Source organism: Aquarana catesbeiana, linkage group LG04, assembly GCF_042186555.1.
Source record: "Aquarana catesbeiana isolate 2022-GZ linkage group LG04, ASM4218655v1, whole genome shotgun sequence".
Classification (NCBI taxonomy): Eukaryota; Metazoa; Chordata; class Amphibia; order Anura; family Ranidae; genus Aquarana; species Aquarana catesbeiana.
In genome coordinates, this window is record NC_133327.1 from 72,144,561 (window position 1) to 72,167,897 (window position 23,337).

Here is a 23,337-nt window from a genome sequence, read left to right on the forward strand (position 1 = left end):
CCTAGATGTCACCTCATTGGGATAAGCTTCTCATTTTGGTCATCTGAATTGTATTGGAGCCGGTTGTTTTTTCTTAATGTATCATTGTGTATCATACCGTATTTCCCCCTAAAATATGACTGGGCCTTATATTAACCACTTGCCGACCGCTGCACGCCGATATATGTCGGCACAATGGCAGCGGTCAGCAAATGGGTGTACCTGTAAGTCCCCTTGAATTGGCGGGGCTAGCAGGCGTGCGCCGCGTACAGTGTGACCGTGCCCACGGGTCCCGCGGACTCGATGTCCGCCGGTGTCCCCACGATCATGTCACGGAGCCGCAGAACGGGAGATGCCTATATAAACAGGGCATTTCCCCATTCTGCCTAGTAACATGACAGGGATCTACTGCTCCCTTTCATCGGGAGCAATGATCGCTGTCATGTCAGTGGTTGCCCATCCCCCCCCACAGTTAGAATCACTCCCTAGGACACACTTAACCCCTTGATCGCCCCCTAGTGTTTAACCCCTCGCCTGCCAGTGTCATTTACACAGTAATCAATGCATTTTTATAGCACTGATCACTGTATAAATTACAATGGTCCCAAAATAGTGTCAAAAGTGTCCGATGTGTCCGCCAGAATGTCACAGTCACAATAAAAATCGCAGATTGCCGCTATTACTAATATAAAAAATACGCCTATTGCGATTTTTTTTTTTTTTTTACCAAAAATATGTAGAAGAATACATATCGGCCTAAACTGAGGAAATTTTTTTTTTATAAATATATTTTTGGGGGATATTTATTATAGCAAAAAGTAAAAAATATTGCTTTTTTTTCCAAAACTAACGATCTTTTTTTGTTTATAGCCCAAAAAATAAAAACCACAGAGGTGATAAAATACCACCAAACGAAAGCTTTATTTGTGGGAAAAAAAGGACGTCAATTTTGTTTTGGTGTAACATTGCACGGCCGCACAATTGTCAGTTAAAGCGAGGCAGTGCTGAATCGCAAAAAGTGCTCTGGTCAGGAAGGGGGTCTTTTGGGGCTGAAGCGGTTAATTTTGGCTACAAAAACACACTAGAACTTTTTTTTAGGGGATGTCTTATTTATTTACATTATGTACAAAAAACGTTCCTCCCCCTGTCAGCTCTGGAGTGTGTGAAAGGAGGAGAAGAGCAGAGCTGCGGCTGGTCACATGAGCACCCAGTGGCGCTGTACATAAGGTATTTTCGACAATAAAGTTACACAAGGAAACACACTGCACGTTATATAATCTTTTTACAGAACGGATTACATGATTTTACAAGGACTTTAACTAGGGCTTATTTTCGGGGTAGGGCTTACTGTATATTGCAGCCATCCCGGAAACTCATGCTGGGTTTTATTTTTGGGGTGGGGCTTATTTTCGGGGAAACATTGTATATAATCATAAATAAAGATAAAAAAGAAAAGAAAAATTGGTCAAAAAGGGAAAGCACAGCAAAGAAAATTGTGGGGTTGGCCAAATTGCAGCAATAATGGGAAGAACTTAAAAAGGTATGGCTAAATAAAATGTGAACCTATGCTGCTATGGGCTAAGAGAGAGTACAGTAAAGAGTGCAGGGGTAAGGATTAGGTAACACAAATTTCAGGAGCCAGGATTAAATAATATGCAGAGTTCTGGGTAGACATGGGCCAAACATCCCCCTGTTCGGTTCACAACAGAACTCCCAAACAGGGGAAATGTTCTATCCCCCTGATGATGACACTTGATCCCTGTGTCAAAGACATGTAGGCGAGGGGCCAGGAGGGAGAGACTGACACAGACTTCACACCAGCGCTGTCCCAGCACAGCATACTGCACCAAACATCCAGTGATTTTGCATAGAAGTGGTTATAGTATGGTGCACTGACGCACCAGTGCCATGTGAGTACCCCGGTGTGGGGAGCGTTTTCTTTTAATAAAAGTATTTTGACTATATTACACTATATAGTTTCCTTTTCATTTATATGTATGGAGCCACATTGTTTCCAGCTGGAGGAGTGCAGCAGACACTGAAACTGAGCCCAGGGGTGGCTCCAAAGCGTATTTGGACTCAGGGTAGCAGCTGAGTCACATGCTCTGAGGTGAGCACATTAGCTTAAGGGGGTCACGAAGGTGCACCGGAGCATGTTTTGCAGCACTCAAGATATCTTCGGCATGATGTTGAATTGTTGTCACAACTGAACACCACCTACACGCATTGTTTTATTATCACTGCTGGACATTATTTGCACGCAATATTTAGAGTGCTAAAGAGAACTTTTTTCATTATTTATTCATTAATTTACTGATACTCACCTTCCCTGCATTGCCCTGCTGATCTGAATAACCTCAGATGCAAACCATGGAAACCTGACAGCCATGGCACTGGTGAAGAGCTGGTGGTAATATGTAAGCATTGCCCAGCCCCATGCAGGCTGCTGCAGTCGCACTGGAATGCTGCATACACACAATCGGATTTTCCAACAACAAATGTTCGATGGGAGCTTGTTGTCAGAAATTCCGACCGTGTGTAGGCTTAATCAAACATTTTTCGTCGGAATTTCCGCCAAACAAAATGTGAGATCTGGATCTCAAATTTTCCGACAACAAAATCCGTTCTCGTAAATTCTGATCGCGTGTACACAATTCCGATGCACAAATTTCCACGCATGCTTGGAATCAAGCAGAAGAGCTGCAATGGCTATTGAACTAAATTTTTTCGGCTCGTCGTACGTGTTGTACATCACCGCGTTCTTGACATTCAGAATTTCCAACCACATTTGTGTGACCGTGTTTATGCAAGACAAGTTTGAGCCAACATCCGTCGTAAAAAAAATATGGATTTTGTTGTCGGAATGTGCGATCGTGTGTACGCGGCATAATTGTCTACTGTAAGTGTATTTAAGTTTTGATGAAAAGCTAGGGGGCACATGTTTTAAGCTCCTTTTTTAACTAGCACCTATCTTTGAAACTGCTAACAGTTGGTATGCATACTTTAGCATACCTTAGATGTGTTTGCCAAGTGAACTTTGAATTTTGGGATTTGTGTCTTTATGACCGAAAGGGCAAAAGAGAAAGTAAGATGAGATTATTCCAAACTATGTAGAGATCTTGTCACGGCCAGGGGTCAGGCTCGGAGAACAGTAGCTATAGCAGTACAAAGGCTCCCATCGACCAGCAGGACCAAACAGTTTACCTTGGGAGATGATGAGGACTCACCCGAGCTTTGGGGGTCTAAGCACTAACCAGTTTTCACCAGAGCTCCTGATGGTGGAGACAGGTTTTGCTGCATGTTAGTACCAGGTCGTAGTCCTCAGGATCGCCCCACCAGGAGGTGAGCAAGCCAGGATCCAGTAGAAAATGCAACAGCTAGGGATCAAGCAGAAGCATAGTTAATAAACAAGCCAAAGGTCAGTAACAAGAAGTTGCAGGCTGGGATCAAGCAGAAGCAAAGGTTGCAGGTTCAGATCCGGGTTCCAACAGATTTTCTATCAAGTGTCGTCAGTGGAGCTTTGACAACTGTTTAGCAAAGCTGGAATATTTCTCTCACCTCACGCTTTGGTGACAACTGTAATACGTTGGATTTACCATTAATTCCTGCCCTGGTGGCAATGGTCCCTGGGACAGTGCATAGGACACAGGCCGCAATAAAAACTAGACAGAGTCCCTCCCTACTCCATCCAATATTTTTGTTATATAAAATATATATATATATATATATATATATAGCTAGGCACTAGTATTGTATTGGGACTGGGTCACTCTTTTTTTGTTTATAGCGCAATAAAAACCGCAGAGGTGATCAAATACCATCAAAAGAAAGCTCTATTTGTGGGAAAAAAGGACTTCAATTTTGTTGGGGTGCAATGTTGCACGACCGCTGTCAGTTAAAGCGACGCAGTACCGTATCGCAAAAAGTGCTCTTTTCGGGAAGGGGGTAAATTCTTCCGGAGCTGAAGGGGTTAATTTGAGACCCAAACAGAATATGGTTTTGAGTTCTGACCATTTTGCAGAGGAAAATACCAGGAGTTAAAAGAACTGTGCCCACAAATGGACATTCTCTTAAGGATTTAAACAAAAGGATTTAGTAGTCACAACAGTTTGAGGAAGACTTTTTAAAATAATACAGCACAGACAATTAAATCAAAGTGAAACTAACAACCTACAAACAACACAGATTGACATAAAAAATATTTCAGTGAAAAATATCCCCCCCCCCAAATAAAACAAAAGTAAAAAATACTTGCTCTAAAACGTATCTGTTTTGCAGACATAACAAACAAAATACAAAGAGAAAATACACATGTTACAAACTATAAGGACACCCAAATGTACTCTCTTGACATACACACACACACACACACACCATCAAGCAATCTTGCCTCTTTTCAGGGCAAGGTAAAGAATGCTATCTGCAAGCTTTGTATAACATAGGTTTGTGTGCTAATGAGGCAATTGAAAACACATGCACAGTCCATGAAACACACAAAATGCAAGTTCACCCAATGTAGAGACAGAACTTCAAAGTTAAGGATGTCCTTAAATTACTAACCCAAAAAACACACTCTCTGAGCATTCCCAGAAAAATCCAAGCGCTGTTCATACACAAAAAGCACATGCCTAGACCAACACAAATGCATTTCACACACCAAAAGCCACATCAAAATATCAAAGTCCCTGAGCATGCCCATAACAACCCAAATGTAGCTAGCACAAAATAAGCCACCCCCTGTCCAAAATTAGCACATCCAGCATGCTACAAAATTACAGATGGGACAAACACTCCCCAGTCCAGGGGGGCAAACAAAGAGCTTAACATGGGCAAAAGTTATACAACAAATACCATTGCAGTCTATGGGAACTGACTTGCTAATTTTAGTATTCCCACTTAAACTGGCTTGTATTCTAGTTATTGGCCTAAAAATGGGTATAGGGGCCCAGGTCCCACCATGAGGGACATATATCAATGTCACCAATTTGGATAACCCAAAATCGAAACAAGGAGAAGTGCCTTTAAAATTGCAGAATTGCTTAAAAGCTAGTAACTTGGGGGGGCTTACTCCACCTGTAAAGTGGTGCATCTGTAGCATGTATCCAAAATGCTGCTTCAAAGATGTACGGCTTTAGAGAAAACTTACAAATCTGCATTGCAGCTGCAAGATTTTAACCCAAAACAAAAAATAGCCTACCCCCCAATACATACAAGGCCATTTGGGTCTGTTAAGGCTTAAAATGAGAAGCCCCACGTGAAAAATACCACCCAAAACTAAAAGAAATATTGTGCCCCTCGCACACACTAACAAACCCCTAGCCAAACACACAGCAAGCCAGCACATGAAAGGGGGGTGGATGCTTCGGGGCAAGAGGGGCTCGGGCACCCCAAAAGTCAACCACCTTGTTCCCATATTCAGGGGGACAAGGGCCTCTTCCACACAACCCTAGGCTGGGGTTGTGGGAGGCTGCAGACAGGGGGCTTTACAGAATGTGGAAAACCCCTTTAAACTAGTGGGTACAAGGTGCTTTGTGATTGGTATTGGGCTAAGCCCAACATGCCCCAAAGGCAGCCAGCTATGTTGCATGCACTTGGCCTTGTATGGTTCAGGAGGGGGTTGGGTGATCGCTCTTCTCACCTCTTTCCTAGCTGGCCCTGTTGTATGCTCTGAAAAAGGATGTGGTTTGGATTGGTGAAGGCAGCTCACAGCCTTTTGAAAATAGAGTGGAGTGTGGAGTTCCCCTTTAAAAGCAAAAGTTAGCCCATGGAAATCCAAGGGGTTAGAGGGGGAGATAAGAGCATTGGATAATGGAGTGTGGAGTTCCCCTTTAAAAGCAAAAGCTAGCCCAAGGAAATCATATGCATTAGAGGGGGGAGTTTAAATGCCCTTTTAGGGGGAGCTAGAGGATCAAAAGTCTTTTTACATAATTTTAACAAGGTGCATGTCACATGTTGGCAACGTAACATGCTAACATGACCTGTGTGCAAATCTATTTAAAAAAATACATAAAGGTGAACCAGCGTAAAAAAAAAAAAAATTGTCAAGTTTAGAGGTGTGCCTGTTCAACCCATGCAATTGTTTAACATTTACTAAGATTTTGGCCGCGCAGTAAACAAACGCATGTGAACGAGCGCAACAGCTGCTTGCACATGCGCGCTGCTTACATTGATCTCACGCAGTTCTAAACGTACTTGCAGGCACAGCAGACTTTCCCTGAAAAAGTTACCTTCTCATTCTATTTTGGGCATATTTGTTACTTGGGCAGTTGTTACTAAACTTCCTCACATCACCTCATAATATTGCCACCTCCATCTTCTGTCAATATTGATTTGGAGATGCCGTGTGCCAAGCCCATAGTGGCGCACAGATTGTATTCTCCCGTACGCCGAGATCACTATAGTAAATGGGGGATTCACGCTCTGTTACCGGCGCACCATTTCGTAAATATGGAAATGTGCCTTGCGCCTCACCGTGCGCCTCTACTGATGGCGCACGGCCTTTGTAAATCAACCCCACAGTCCATAACATTCAATATTGAGTTGTCCCACCATTTGTCTTTATAGACCTTGTTTTGTGCACTGGTGCGTAGTCATGTTGGAAGTGGAAGGGGCCATCTTCAAACTGTTCCCACAAAGTTGGGAGCATGAAATTGTCCAAAATGTCTTGTTTAGCTGATGCCTTAAATGTTCCCTTCAATGGAACTAAGGGTCCAAGTCCAACCCCAGAAAAACAACTGCACACCATAATCCTCCCTCCACCAAATGATTTGGACCAGTGCACAAAGCAATGTCCATAAAGACATGGATGAGCGAGTTTGGGGTGGAGGAACTTGACTAGCCAAACACGGCAAGTCCCCCTCCTCAAGAAGGCACATGTACAGTCATGCCAATGAACATCTAAATGATTCAGAGGAGGATTGGGAGAAAGTGCTGTGGTCAGATGAGACCAAAATTTAGCTCTTTGACATTAACTTAACTCGCTGTGTTTGGAGGAAGAAAAATACTGACTATGACTCTAAGAGCACCATCCCTACAGTCAATTACGGAGGTGGAAACATGATGCTTTGGGGCTGTTTCTCTGCTAAAAGTACAGGCCAACTTTGCCGCGTTGAGGGGCCAATGGATGGGGCCATGTATTGTAAAATCTTGGATGAGAACCTTCTTTTCTCAGCCAGAACACTGAAGATGAGTTGTAAATGAGTCTTTCAGCATGACAATGACCCAAAACATACCGCCAAGGCAACAAAGGAGTTGCTTAATAAGAAGCACATTAAGGTCAGGGAGTGGACTAGTCAGTCTCCAGACCTTAATCCTATAGAAAATTTATGGAGGCAGCTGAAACTTTGAGTTGCCAAGAGACAGCCAATAAATCCTTAAGGATTTAGAGAAGATCTGTAAAGAAGAGTGGACCAAAATCCCTCCTGAGATGTGTGCAAACCTGGTCACCAACTACAAGAAACGTCTTACCTCCATGCTTGCCAACAAGGGTTTCTCCACCAAGTAATAAGTTATGTTTTGCTTGGGATCAAATACTTATTTTACTCACTGAACTGCAACTTAATTTATAGCATTTGTTTTATGTGTTTTTTCAGAATTTTTGGATAATATTCTGTCTCTATCATTTAAAATACACCTGATGATGATAAAAAATTATAGACACTTAATTTCTTTGAAAGTGGGCAAATTTACATAATCTGCAGGGGATCAAATAGTTATTTTCCCCACTGTATATCGTATATTTTGGCTTTAGATACACTTTAACATTTACAGTAAGTAAAGGTCTGATTTAACTGATGATCAGTAGTTATATAAATTCATATTTAGGCAATATACCTTTCTGATCTGTTTATGGGAGTCTTAGAATTTTAACACATACTATGCTTAATTTTAACATTATTGTGTGTGTTGTTCTATTTCTTCTCCTTAGCATGATACAATCAATAATTACTGGTGTAACATTACAGCACAGCTGAACACTCAATGTGTGAATACTTAGCATTTCAATACACTTCTTTTATTTAAATTCAAGGAAAATCATTCACAGGATAGTGCTGCTAATGACTGACACATAAAGGTGCCAATGCCATATCCCAAGCAATGGATCATCGGTTACCTGCAATACAACCATCAGCTTCTGCTATGCCTCATCTCCTATTATTAGTCTATGATATCTCTAACTGTGCCTCTTCACCTCTTCACTCATTGATCATCAATCAGCTCAACTCGTCCTCTTTTCCCATTGATCAATGATCAGCCTTTGATCTGCATCTTTTCTCATTGGTCAACAATCAGCTCCCATGCGACATCTTCTGTTGATCTACCATCAACTGTTATTCTGCCTCTTCTCTTAATCTGTAACCATCCCTCACTCTACCTCTCATTGGTCAATAAGCAGCTCCCACTCTGCCTCTTCTTCCACTGAGCAATGATTGGCTCCCACTCTGCCTTTTCTCCAGTTGGTCTACCACCAGCTTTCACTCTCCCTCTTTGACCATCTCTCAATCTGCTTCTTCTATGAACCCAGCTACATGATCAACATGCATTCTGTCTATTCCTATGGCGAGATTTAGTTGTAGCAAATTTGACCAAATAATAATTTTGCAGCCAATATATTGTCTGATTTGTCAGTAGTTTTGGTTAAATGAATGACTGGGTGCACATTTTTATATATAATAATAAACCAAAGTTTGCTGGTCAAATAAAAAAGTCTGTGCTTCAGAAATCCCAAACTATTTCCAATTCAGTCGCTGAGCAATCAACTATGTGCAGTGTTTAGAGCTAGCTAGAGTAGCTAATCATGTTATCCAATGCAGCTATGGTTGTCCATGGCACAACAGTGATTTACACCTGCCTAGTATTGTGGTCAACTACAAGAAATCAAGTTAAAAATCTCTGCTTCAAATCTTCATGGATACTAAGCCCCAATACAAGCAACGTCCTTTTATGCACATTTATAGTAACTGCTGCAATATCTTAGTGACTGGGACAAGTTCAGGGTTAATAGCAGCTTTATCACATTCATGCCCTTTAGACTGAGTGGTCGCTAAAGGCTATTATCACCCAAATGCAAGTCATAATAACACACAGTAGAAAACTGCTGTGTCTCGCAATGACAACGACAAATGTGGCAAATTTGGTTTAATGGCGATAAATGTAAAGTTATACACTTAGGGGCTAAAAACATGCAGGCATCTTACATACTAGGAGGAGAACAGTTGGGGGAGTCAATGGCTGAAAAGGACCTGGGTGTTCTGGTAGATCATAAGCTTAATAATGGCATGCAATGACAAGCTGCAGTTTCCAAAGCAAACAAAATCCTTTCTTGTTTTAAGAGAGGCATGGACTACAGAGAGAGAGAGAGATACCATTTTGGCCCTGTACAAATCATTAGTAAGATCTCATCTGGAATATGCAGTTCAATTTTGGGCACCAGTTCATAAAAAGGAGATCGGAGAACTGGAGAATGCAGAGAAGAGCAACCAATTTGATAAGAAGCATGGATGAGCTCAGCTATGAGGAACGATTAGAGGAAATGAATTTATTCTCTCTTGAGAAGAGGAGATTAAGGGGGATATGATCAACTTGTATAAATACATAAGTGGTCCATATAGCGAACTTGGTGTTCAGTTATTCCCCTTAAGGTCATCACAGAGGATAAGGGGGCACTCTTTACGTCAGGAGGAAAAGCGATTTAATCTCCAAATACGGAAACGCTTCTTCACAGTAAGAACTGTGAAAATGTTAAATAAACTCCCTCAAGAGGTGGTTCTGGCCAGCTCGACAGATAGTTTTAAGAAAGGCCTGGATTCTTTCCTAGTGTCAGGGCTGGGCTCCTGCTATTTACTAGCATGCTCTTTTTGTTCAGTGCATAGATGCTGCTCAGCTGTCAGTTAATTACCAGCTACTCATTGTTTACACAGTGACTCACCTGCCTCATTAGTTCAGCCCACAACCAGCCCCTTTTGGCTATTTAAACAGCTTTGTTCATTCCCTTGCGTGGTCAATACCTCCTGTGTGTTCCTGCTTGTGTTCCTGTTATGGTGGCCTGTCTGACTTCTCTTCTGTAAGCTGTTCCTGATTTTGCTTTTCACTTTGCTGACTCCTGGCTTCCTGATCATGGCTCGCCTGATTATCCACTCTAGCTTCCATACCCTGGCTTCTGTTTTTTGACTATGTTCCTGAACTGTTATTTTTGCTATTTCATTAAAGGTGTGATTTTAACTGCATTTTCTGTCTCTGGTTTATAATTCCTGACACCTAGATACACATAATATAACTGGATACTAATATTTATAGATAAAGTTGATCCAGCGAATATCAAATTGCCTTTGCCTCTTGGGGGATCAGGAAGGATTTTTTTCCTCTGCTGGAGCAAATTTGTTCATGCTATATTGGGGTTTTTAGCCTTCCTCTGGATCAGCAGTGGGTATATGATTGTATCTACTGTATAGGTATTTACAGTATATAAATATATGTGTTTCTTTCTATTGATTGAACTAGATGGACTCTTTTGTCAACTATTGTAGACTAACAATGTAACTAACTGTATGTAACTATGTCGGCAGAAGGAACCACTGCAGGGGACACAGATGACTGACACTCTGGGAAGTGTTGGTTTCCCAGAAGATTTTGAGGGATGACTCTCCCTATTTAGAGCTACATTCAGCAGCATAGAAAGCAGGAGACCTAAGTAATTACACTCTTCTTTACAGGGAGGTGCTTTATTTGAATTTCAAGATCTATAATGGAATCACCCTTTTATTGATTAGAAACTTTACAATGAAATAAAACATTTTTTTCTGTTTATATTTGAGCCATATAGTTCTAAGTAGATGGAGGTCCACTGGGAATTATTGTCTAAAGTCATTTCAGTAGGGTTTTAGTGGTCTAAGGGCATTTTAAAAGCTAACATTGACCTTGTTGATAATGGCTCCCAGCTCAGTTATCTGAAGATATCACAGTCATTTTTAGGAAGGCGATGTCAGAGAGGAATTTCTGAAGTTCACTCATTCTTCACAGCTTGCCTCCAGGAAGGAATGCCCCCTTTTGCCCAATTACCTGCACTGGGGATTACATAAACACAGAAAATGATGTCTGGAGTGAATGTGGATGCGTGTACTGATTGAAGTATATACAATGCTTGAAAATTCTTTTTTAGACTCACTCCAGCAATACAATAGGAGATATTTGCTTGTGATGCAAATGTTTAGAACATCACTGATGGTGATGAAATAATGTGGGGATTAACAAGCAAGCAAAAATCTCTAAGTTCCATTAAAGTAGACTTTAATGCGGCTCCTAAAATCTCCTAAAAGCTACACATTTTTCTTTCATTAAAGCAAAACTCCCCCCTCCTCTACCACCTTTGGACATTTATTTTGAGGAAGGAAGTGGGTACCGGGTTTTGATAGTTCTCCCCCCCTTTGCCCACAGCCTTCTGGGACAAGGCCCAGGCTGTAGGACCATTCACAAAGTGCAGAGTGTCTCACGCATGTGCAGTGGTAAGCCAGCTGTGAAGCCGCAAGGAGTCACAGTCGGCTTCCCAACTAAATATGCCGGTGCTGGGGACCCAAATACCTGTGCTAGGGTAGTATATAAACAGGCTAGGGTAGTATATGGACAGGCTAGGGTAGTATATGGACAGGCTAGGGTAGTATATGGACAGGCTTGGGTAGTATATGGACAGGTTAAGGTAGTAAATAGACAAGCTAGAGTAGTATATAAACAGGCTAGGGTAGTATATTAACAGGCTAGGGTAATAAATAGACAGGCTAGGGTAGTATATAGACAGGCTAGGGTAGTATATAAACAGGCTAGGGTAGTATATGCACAGGCTAGGGTAGTATATGGACAGGCTTGGGTAGTATATGTACAGGTTAAGGTAGTAAATAGACAAGCTAGAGTAGTATATAGACAGGCTAGGGTAGTATATTAACAGGCTAGGGTAGTATATAGACAGGCTAGGGTAGTATATAGACAGGCTAGGGTAGTATAAACAGGCTAAAGAAGTAAATAGACATGCTGGGGTAGTATATAGACAAGCTATGGTAGTATATGGACAGGATAAGGTAGTAAAAGACAGGTTAGGATAGTATATAGACAGGCTAAGGTAGTATATAGACATGCTAGGGTAGTGTATAATCAGGCTAGGGTATTATGCCTCCTCTGTCACATTGTTCCAGTCCCTGTCAGCAGATAGGTCTCTGCATGATGACCAGCGTACAGTACCTTCCATGCCAGTCTGTCTTCTTGATCCGGGTTGCTTTGAGCCTTCCAGCGGCTCCCTTGCAGCCTGCACCTCCCGTCTGTCCCCTGGGCCCCTAGTCAGCCTGTCCTTCAGGCCTCGCGTTAGAGAGGATGTTGGCGGAGTCAATTCATTGGATGCGTGGGGTATGCTGCATCCGCTGCTTCTTGCCTTTTCAAGAGGGCGAAGTCAAGAAGAAGGCGGTGGAGCTCTTCTCCCGAGTCCCGGGCTCTTAGGCCTATCTGCCCTCTGCCCCTTGTTAAACACCCGCCATGTGGAGATGGATGCCCGGTCCCCCGCACCCCAAGGACACCGCTGTATACTGCTGCCACCGAACCGGGACCCCCAAAACTCCTGGAACCTGCCTGCCCCCCCACGCTATGCCACTGGCGGTGCCCCTGACTTATGTGCGCTCTAGGTCAGCACCTACTATGCCTATAGGTAGCGCCGCACCTGGGTATGAAACACTATTTTTACCATGAATTCATGTAAACAGGAAATGATTGTAAGAGGCTGTAAAGGCTCAGCAGTGCTAAGAACCAAAAAAAAAAGGTGAAAACAGAATTTTACAAAAAAAAAGAATTGTATATATTACAGGGTACTTTGGCAAATTAAATGACATCCAGTCAGGTTTTAGATGTATTTAAAGTGGTAGTAAACGTATAGAAAAAATAAAAATAAAAACTTTCTCTCTGCAAGGTTAAGGCATAATGTGCTAGTATGTATCACATATTAGCACATTATGGAAGACTTACCTTGAAACGAAGCCCTCCAGTGGCGTGCTTTCACCACTGCAGAGGTTTCCATCTTCACCCGGTCTTCCTTCCGGGTTAGCAGGCTGCAGCTGCTTGACTGGCTGAACCGCAATGCCGTTGTTGATGATCACGGCCACGGCACACAGCTCTGAAGGAATGCACATGTGCCATTGAGGTCACCAGCTACCGCTCAGTAGAATACCTCCTAAATGGTGCACATTTAGGAGATATTAATTTAACCTACACGTAAGCTTTATTATAAGCTTACCTGTATGTAAAAATCTAAATCCTGGGTTTACTACCACTTTAAAGAAAAATATGGTCTTTTTTCATGAGTACACATTTTAAATAAGTCTACAATTTGTCCGAAATACATTTTTTTGCTGTGATTCTATTTTCTTTTTCTTTTCTTGCTGATCTATTTTACCTAAATATCTCCCATATCTCATATATATATATATATATATATACTGTATATATATATATTATAAATAATAAATAATAAATAAATAAATTGGTTGAGTCTCCCTCTAGTGGTAAACAAAGTGCAGGATTCCTACTTTAATAATACAAAGCACATATAAAGTTATTTGTACCTTCCATTACCAATCACAATTCCATACCAATGGTTGTTTGCTATGGGCAGACATAAATATCACACTGGAAAATGAGAACTCATACTTTCGTTATCAACATCATGGGCCTGATTTGTGTGGCTCTGAATCTAATGAAATCTTTTTAGCTTACATTGGTGATATTATTTTGAAGTGAGAGCAGAGGGGTAAAAATTATACATGGAGATATGTTCCTTCTTTAGAGTAAGGTCATATGAGGACCTTTTATGCCTAGAATTGCATTTATTTCAGTCTGTTAAAGATATAAAAGCTGCCATTACCAGCTTGAGTTCTCAGGTATATGTATATGCCCTTTGAAAAGTGCTGGATCAGTGAGAGGTGCCATGTAATTGTTTAGGGACAATGGGTGCTAGGAAAAGTAGGGAATGCATAAGGGTAGAACCACTTTAAAGTGTATCTTTGGTCCAAATCTAAAATTATATATCCATTTCCAAACTTAATTTAAATTATTGCTAGCCTACTCCCAATAATCTAAATGATCTTGAAGTTTGTAAATCCACAAATTGACTTGCTTGAATTGTGACAAGCATCCACTAGGCCCTGTGAGTAGGCACTGCTGTGTCACACCTGCCTTCTGAACTACAGAGGTGCTGAGAGGAGGAGTTTCAGGAGTCAGTACAGGAATCACTGCTTGTAGGCGGCAAGGTACCATGGGATATGTAGTCCATAGAAATTGAAAGTAAACAGCAGAAGAGAAGCTGCAAAGCATGCATGGAATCCAGGAAGTTGTGAAAAGAGATGGCCAGCAGACAGGCAGCCCTTACAACATGAAAGGAGATTTTTCAAGTAAGCTCACATTGCATTGTCAAAAATAACCTTTGTTTGTATTTGAAAAATTACAATGCTGATGTTAGAAAATGAAAGTGTATGCCATGACCATAAAACTCGTTTAACCACTTCAATACAGGACACTTATACCCCCTTCCTGCCCAGATCAGTGTTCAGCTTTCAGTGCTCTCACACTTTGAATGACAATTACTCAGTCATTCAACACTGTACCCAAACAAAAGTTTTATCATTTTTTCACACAAATAGAGCTTTCTTTTGGTAGTATTTAATCACCACTGGGTTTTTTATTTTTTGCTATATAAGTCAAAAAAAGTGAACATTGTGAAAAAAACACTTTTTTTTAGTTTCTATTATACAGTTTTGCAAATAAGTAATTTTTGTTCATAAATTTGGGCCAAAATTTATACTGCTACATATCTTTGGTAAAAATAACCCAAATCAGTGCATATTATTTGGTCTGTGGGGAAGTTATAGAGTCTACAAGCTATGGTGCAAATCATTAAAAATTGATCACACCTGGTGTACTGACTCATTTCTTGAGGCCCTGCAATTTCAGGACAGTAAAAATACCCCCAAAATGACAACTTTTTGGAAAGTAGACAATCCAAGGTATTTAGTAAGAGGCATGGTGAGTTTTTTGAAGTTGTAGTTATTTCCCACATTTTTTGGGAAAATGGAGAAATTATTATTTATTTATTTATTTTTTTACTCAAAATTGTCATAACAAGTTATTTCTCACACACAGCATAAGCATATTTCCAATTACACCCCAAAATACATTCTGCTACTCCTCCTAAGTATGGTGATACCACATGTGTGAGACCTTTTCACTGCCTGGCCACATACAGAGACCCAACATGCAGGGAGCACCATCAGGCGTTCTAGGAACATAAATTACACCTCTAATTTCATTCCTACCTATCACACCTTTGAAGGTCCAGGAGCACCAGGATAGTGGAATTACCCACAGAATTACCCCATTTTGGAAAGCAAACAACTCAACGTATAATCTATGAGGCATTATGAGTCTTTTGAACATGTCATTTTTTTCCGCAAGTTTTTGGAAAATGTGGAAAGAAAATGAAAACACATTTTTTCTTACACAAAGTTGTCAATTTATAAGATTTTTCTAACACATAGCATGTACATAGCAAAAAATACATCCCAAAATACATTTTGCTACTCATCCTGAGTATGACAATACCACATGCGTGAGACTTTTACACAGCCAGGCCACATAGAGAGGCCCAACATGCACCGTCAGGTGTTCTAGAAGCATAAATTACACATGGTGAATATAATAGTAAACAAATTAATATACATACGAAAATTTGAATCAATGAATTGTATGAACAAAAATTAATAAAAACAATTTTTTATATAAAAAAATGATAAAAAAATAATACTAGAAGGAAGAAATATGGAAATAAATCTAATATCCAAAATCAAAAAAGGATGATACATGATTTTATCAATGATGGTGACAAGGGATTATAAATACTGGGTAATTACACAATACTGGGTAATTTTTCCATGCTTAACCAACAAGCCGACTGGAGGATGTTAACCCTTCTCTACCCGGATGTCACTGTGGTACCATTTATTTAACATTTTATACTAGTATCTATATTGGCTATATGCTCCTATGACTGTTTTTTACAACTTCCTTAAGTTTTTATATCTGACAGTTGTTGTTCACCTTTCTCAAGTGCAATAAACTAAGTTTTTACTTAGCCAATGGTTTATAGGTATCTATGACTTTTACCCATTGAACGCTGCTCCGTTGTTTTTTGTCCCTTGTTATCCATTTTCCAGTGGTTGGCAGCTGCACTGGGTTTTTGTCCATTCCACATTTCTCCGGGCATTTACATCCATATATATGACTGACAGATCCTTAAGGAACTTTGTGTTTATAATATTTTCCCAACACATAGCATGTACATAGGGAAAATTACCTCCAAAATATATTCTGCTACTCATCCTGAGTATGGCGATACCACACATAGTTACATAGTCACATAGTCTCACATGTGTGAGACTTTTACACACTTTTTGCACGGCCATGCCAAATACAAAGATCCAACATGTAGGGAGCACCTTACTATGCTGCGCTATCTCCTAACTTTAGTTCCAACAAATATATTTAAAGTGCCTACTTAACAATGATGAGAAAAATAATAATAATAATAAAAAACCGTGATAAACTAACAAAAATTATAATATATTCCACCTTAGAGCGTGTGACCTCATAATTAAGTTCGGTCAAACACGCATATGAATCACCCCAGGGATTCTAAGTTAGCTGTATGGATTCAGACTGCTCACTAATGCTGCATCCTTATATACAAACAGTAGAAAGAGACTCCATAGCGTGATACCGTTTAAAACAATTTTATTTTACAAACATAAAAGCCCCAGTACAGGGTACTCACATGGGTTAGGTGCATTAAGTACACCAATCTGTAATGTGCCTTAAAACGCTGGGTTTTGGCTGAGGTCGTATGTCTGTTCTCTGTGGAGCAGACCAGCTACTTCCTGCACCAGGGACAGGACGGTGCATTCGATCCATTTTTTTGATGGTTGAAAAATAGGGCTTGCATCCATTCAAAAAAAAGGATGTTGATGGAAGCGGATGAAAACAGATGCAAATGGATGATCATCCGTTGTCATCCGTTTTCCATAGGATGACGGATGAAAAACAAACGGTCCGTATGTGTGAAAGGGGCCTAAGTTCCTACTGCTGGCAAATTTTCTCACTAATGTGTCACCACTGTTCGGTATCTTTATTCTTAAAGTGGATGTAAACCCACCACTCATGATTCTCAACTTTTGCCATCTTTCTTATGTATATATGTATACATGGCTCCTACATGTATCCCTACCTTTTAAAAATCACCCCCTTCTGCACACCGAGCTCCATAAATTTCAGAAATCTATGGGTGGGTTTATGCTCGGGAGCTAAGTGGGCAAGTCATGATGTCACTAGACTCCCCACCCACCTCTACTCTCCCCTTTGGCCAGGCAGCGTTGCAAAGGAAGCAGAGAGCGCTCACGGGCCCCTGTGACTCCTGCGCATGTGCTACACAACACAGGCTGTAGTAATAGCTGTGAGACGCTAATGATGATGGGGGATGATGACGCTGGGAAAGCACACTAGTGCATGAGATAAGAAAATGAGCTGTCACTCACAGCAAGGGGGAAGAACGGACTGGTATGTCTCTGTCTGTCCGTTTTTACCTGTCAGGGCTAGGCTCAGCCCTTTGTTCTCAAAGCTGGCCGCTCAGCTGTTGGCTAATTGCCAGCTTCTTTCTCTCCACAGTGACTAACCTGTTGATGATATCTTGCTTGTCAGTCCTGCCTACTTAAGCCGTCCAGCCCAGATCTCTGCCTTCGCCTTGGTCACATCTCTAGAGACGCTCTCCTGTGTTCCTGTTAAAGTCTTGCTTGACTGACATTCCTTCTGGCTCCAGATCCTGCTTGCTGTTCTACTACACTCATCTCTGGCTCCCTGGCATTTTGGCTTCTCTGACTATCCGTTTCGGTTCCTGAACTCTGGCAATGTTTTGACTATGTTTACTCTGTTTACCTTTTTATTATTATTATTTTTAAACAAGTGTGATTTAACTGTACTTCTGTTTCAGTCTGATTCATGGTTTCTGACATTATCTCACTGAAAAAAAGATAAGATGATTGCTCAGGGCTGGATTAACTCTTCGTGGCAAGACTGGGCACAGATGACATGAAATCATATGCTGTAACAGGTACAAGCCTTAATTAAAAAAAAAAAATTAGGGGGTTTACATCCACTTTAATAAAAGTTAGATGGAAATTGTCTCCAATAGGTAGTGAGGGGAAATCTCACCAATAGGGACACAAATGATAATAAAAACCTGATAGACGCTTGAACGTTTTCCCACACCGATCAAAAATTAGTAATCAGGCTTTAACCAGCATTCGACTGTTGTAGATTGAGAATCCTTTAATAAAAAGGATCTTTTTATTTTGGATTGTGCTTATTTTAAAACTGACTTTGGCCTACATTTTATCATTTACTTTGTGATTTAATAAGCATGGGACCAATTTGGGGTCAGTGAGTAGATAAATTACATACCACTGCTGGTGTTTGCAAAAGTGTTGCTGTTATTGCCTAATACCCTGTTTCCCCGAAAATAAGACCTAGTGTGATTGTCAGTGATGGCTGCAACATAAGCCCTACCCCCCAAATAAGCCCTACCCTGTTTCCCCCAAAAAAAGCCCTACCCTGAAAATAAGACCTACAAGGACTTTAACTAGGGCTTATTTGGGGGGTAGGGCTTATATTGCAGCCATCACCGACAATCACGCTAGGTCTTATTTTCGGGGAAACAGGGTAATGTGAGGCAAGAGGAGATTCTTGAAGAACACAGTGGGGAAGGGTTAACACTTCTGCCAGGTTTTTGAAGTAGTCTGTGGCTGAGTAGATTCTTTTCACTTTATGTCCTATTGACACCCCATGACACCAGGACAAGAAATTATGGACTGAGGGTCAACTGGACAGCAAAGCACAGACAGCAATAGCAACATTAAGATGTTCTAACATTCTTCCACCGCAATAGAAAGCAATAAGAACCAGAGAGACCCTCTAACCCTTCTCCATACTATCCAAAACAAAAAGAAAATTTTTTTTCAATGATATGTACTGTAGCACTCTGTTAGATAGTTGTTAGGATTAGTTAGATTTAGTGCCGGTTCACTGTGTTCAATGGAGATTAGGGATGAGCTTCGAGTTCAAGTCGAACTCATGTTCGACTTGAACATCGACTGTTCACCAGTTCGCCAAACAGCGAACACTTTGGGGTGTTCGAGGCAAATTCGAAAGCCGCGGAACACCCTTTAAAAGTCTACGGGAGAAATCAAAAGTGCTAATTTTATAGGCTTATATGCATAGTATTGTCATAAAAAGTGTTTGGGGACCTGGGTCCTGCCCCAGGGGACATGTATCAATGCAAAAAGAAGTTTTAAAAACTGGCGTTTTTTTGGGAGCATTGATTTTAATAATGCTTAAAGTGAAACAATAAAAGTGTAATATTCCTTTAAATTTCGTACCTGGGGGGTGTCTATAGTATGCCTGTAAAGGGGCGCATGTTTCCTATATTTAGAACAGTCTGACAGCAAAATGAAATTTCAAAGGAAAAAAAGTCATTTAAAACTACTCGCGGCTATTAATGAATTGTCGGTCCGACACATAAAAGTTCATTGATAAAAACGGCATGGGATTTCCCCACAGGGGAACCCCGAACCAAAAATAAAAAAAAAATGGCTTGGGGGTCCCCCTAAATTCCATTTTAGGGGGTCTGGTATGGATTTTAAGGGGAACCCCGCGCCAAAATTTTTTAAAAAATGGCGTGGGGTCCCCCCAAAAATCCATACCAGACCCTTATCTGAGCATGCAACCTGGCAGACCGCAGGAAAAGAGGGGGGACGAGAGAGCACCCCCTCCTGAACCGTACCAGGCCACAAGCCCTCAACATTGGGAGGGTGCTTTGAGGTAGCCCCCAAAGCACCTTGTCCCCATGTTGATGAGGACAAGGGCCTCATCCCCACAACCCTTGGCCGGTGGTTGTGGGGGACTGTGGGCGGGGGGGCTTATCAGAATCTGGAAGCCCCCTTTAACAAGGGGACCCCCATATCCCACCCCCCCTGTGTGAAATGGTAATGGGGTACAAAAGTACCCCTACCATTTCACAAAAAAAGTGTAAAAAATGTTAAAAATGACAAGAGACAGTTTTTGACAATTCCTTTATTTAAAGTCTTCTTTCCATCTTGTACAGGTCTTCTTCCTTCTTCCTTCCTTCTTCCTTCGGTTTCTTCCTCCATCTTCTTCTTCCTCTGGTTCTTCCTCCGATCCTCTGCTTCTTGCTCCGGTGTTCTCGTCCGGCATCTTCCTCTGGGGCATCTTCTTGCCCGCTTCGTTCTTGGGCCGCTCCGCATCCATGGGAGGCTCCCACTGTGTGACGCTTCTCTTCTTCTGACACTTCTTATATAAAGGAGGGCAGGGCCACCAGGTGACCCCGCCCCCTCGGACGCATGGGACTTCCTTATGGCTTTACCTATGATGTCAGAGGGGGCAGGGTCACCCATTATGTAACCGGGTGACCCTGCCCCCCCTGACGTCACGGGGAAAGCCATAGGAGGTCCCCGCCAAGTCCCTGTGCGTCAGAGGGGGGCGGGGTCACCGGTCTATCTGATTCTATGTGAAGGGACTCTGCTCTTGTGGCAAAGGAAGTCTACCTTTAACTGTTTCCACTACAAAGCCAAGTTCACAGTTTGCTGTAAACAAGGACTTCTGCTTCAGCTTCTCAGAAATTAGTTTATTGTCTTTAATATGTACATAGCTTCTGTTTTTGGAGTATCCCACTCAATTCCCTCAACCTTGTCCAAGTTCTCAAAAAAAAAAAAGAAATGTCCCTAGGCTACAGAGGAAAAGTGTGACTGTGAACATGTGCCTGGCTGTGGGGTAATCCACTAGGAAAGAGCCCTATTTCCAGCAGTTCCTTTGAGAGTAAGCCCTATAGATGTTAACAATTTTTTAAAGTAAGAAACAATTGGTAAGCTTATGTTCATGCTATATTTATTATTTAATTTTATCATGAGTATATTATTTATTAACAGTGCAAATGTGGTTATTAAGACACTTTTGTAATCACCATACTATCTTTGATCAGTTTTTGATTACCTGAAAGCAGTGGTGGCCCACCTATACGGGGCGCAGGGGCAACGCCCCCCTAAACCATGCGCCTGGCCCCTAATCTGCATGCAGGATGTCGGATGCATGGATTTCAACTGTTTTTTTTTTTTTTTTTTTTTTGAAGCACGTGATTAGAGGCTCTAATTGGCTTCAAAAAAGGCTTGACTCTGGCCCTGAGCTCACCCAGCTGTGTGACAATAGCAAATTAATAGAAGTCTTAATAATCCCGGCTAATCGGGTTCACCTCCTGTTCAGCGAGGAATGAGATCCCTGTCATCTGCGGGGGGGTTGATCACCGCCTTCACGTCTGTCTCCCGCAGGGGGGTTGGGGGATCGCCGTCTTCCCATCCGTCTCCCGCGGGGGTGTTGGTTTGCTGCCCCCCCAAATATTCAGCACCAGCTGCCACTGCCTGAAAGCTACATACTCGAGTGAATGGTTTTATACTGAAATGATCTCGCTGTATACGTTACTGCAGTAATTTGTTTGTTTTTTTTTTTTCTATTCTGTACTGTAGCTATTTCGATAAACCTTTCATGTGAAAAAAAATAGTTTTACATACCTTATCAAAAGTTGTCCATAAATATTGAACTTCTGTCTAATGTTACTGAAGACTTTTACTTTTGGAGGATAAATTGCAAAGTAGGACGTTTTTAGTGACAAGCGCACCGTAATAACTCACACTCACACTACAGTTGTAGTTTATGAATTCATTTAAGGCTATTGGCTGGAGGTATCTACAAGAAATGTATTGAGTCATAAAGGAGGATAATTGAAGAACAAAGAAGAACCTGGGGATGTGGGTGCAGAAAAAAGAATTGTCCATCTAGAACCCAGTTGGAAGAAGTGTGCAGTAGACACAAACACTTGCCAAATTGAGTAACACTTTGTGACGCTTATGGGTCCTTGCATTCCGAATTCCAAGTCAAATCCAGTTAAACATTTTATGCTTGTTGGTTTTCTCAGACTGCAATCAGACATGAAGGAATACGGGCAATCTTTACTTGCAAAACAGTTCATTTGAAGAATTGCCCATGTAGCAAATCCTTTTCATTTAGCTCTCCGTTTCCTGCTTTTATGTAAACACACCACTTCAACATCTAAGTCTCACAGCACACATTGTACTTTACATAGGAAAACCATCTTACATTTTATTTAGACATTCATGGTGGTAGTACTGGATTGAAATTTTATTTTGATGTCCTTAATAAATTGCATAATACAAGAAAACATTCTTTCTCAACACTTTTTTCAATTGACATCTCTGGAAAACCTATTAAAGGGAACCCGTCAAGAAAGATTTACTCTGAAACAGCCAATGCTTCATTACAGTGCGGCCTTCTAGAACCAGTGCTAGTTTTTGCAACAATGCACTAGTGTATGTGACACTGTGGAAGTGTGATGTCACATGACATAGGAGATGCATAGGAAAACACACCTTCAAGATTTAACAAGAGTAAAAGTACCACTCCGTCTGAGCCAGGTGTAGCTGTGTAAACCGAGGATAGTACTGAAATATGCCTGTATTTGACTTCTGAATTATGAGTGGTATTTTTACTCTTAAAAAATACACAGTAAAACCTTGGATTGTGAGCATAATTTTTTCCGGAAACATACTTCATACTTAATCCATAGAACTCGTATATCAAAGCGAATTTCCCCATAAGAAATAATAGAAGCTCAGATGATTCGTTCCACAACCATTCATAAGTCCTTCAGTTTATAGCCCATATAAAAAGATTATAGCAATGTGACCAGGTTGTGTAACCATAAAATATCCATCCGCAAATGGCAGCCTCCACAGGGAGATTAGAAGCAAAAACCAACAGGAGCTACAGAGTATAAAAGCCTCTAAGTGTAGCAATATGGTTACATTTAACCACTTCAGCCCCGGAAGGATTTATCCCCTTCCTGACCAGAGTGTTTTTGCGATTCGGCACTGCGTCGCTTTAATTGGCAATTGCGTGGTCGTGCGACGTGGCTCTGAAACAAAATTGACATCCTTTTTTTTCCCACAAATAGAGCTTTCTTTCGTTCTTTCTTTCTTTCTTTCTTTCTTTCTTTCTTTCTTTCTTTCTTTCTTTCTTTCTTTCTTTCTTTCTGATATTTGATCATCTCTGCAATTTTTATTTTTTGCGCCATAAACAAAATAAGAGCGACAATTTTGAAAAAAACGCATTATTTTTTACATTTTGCTATAATAATTATCC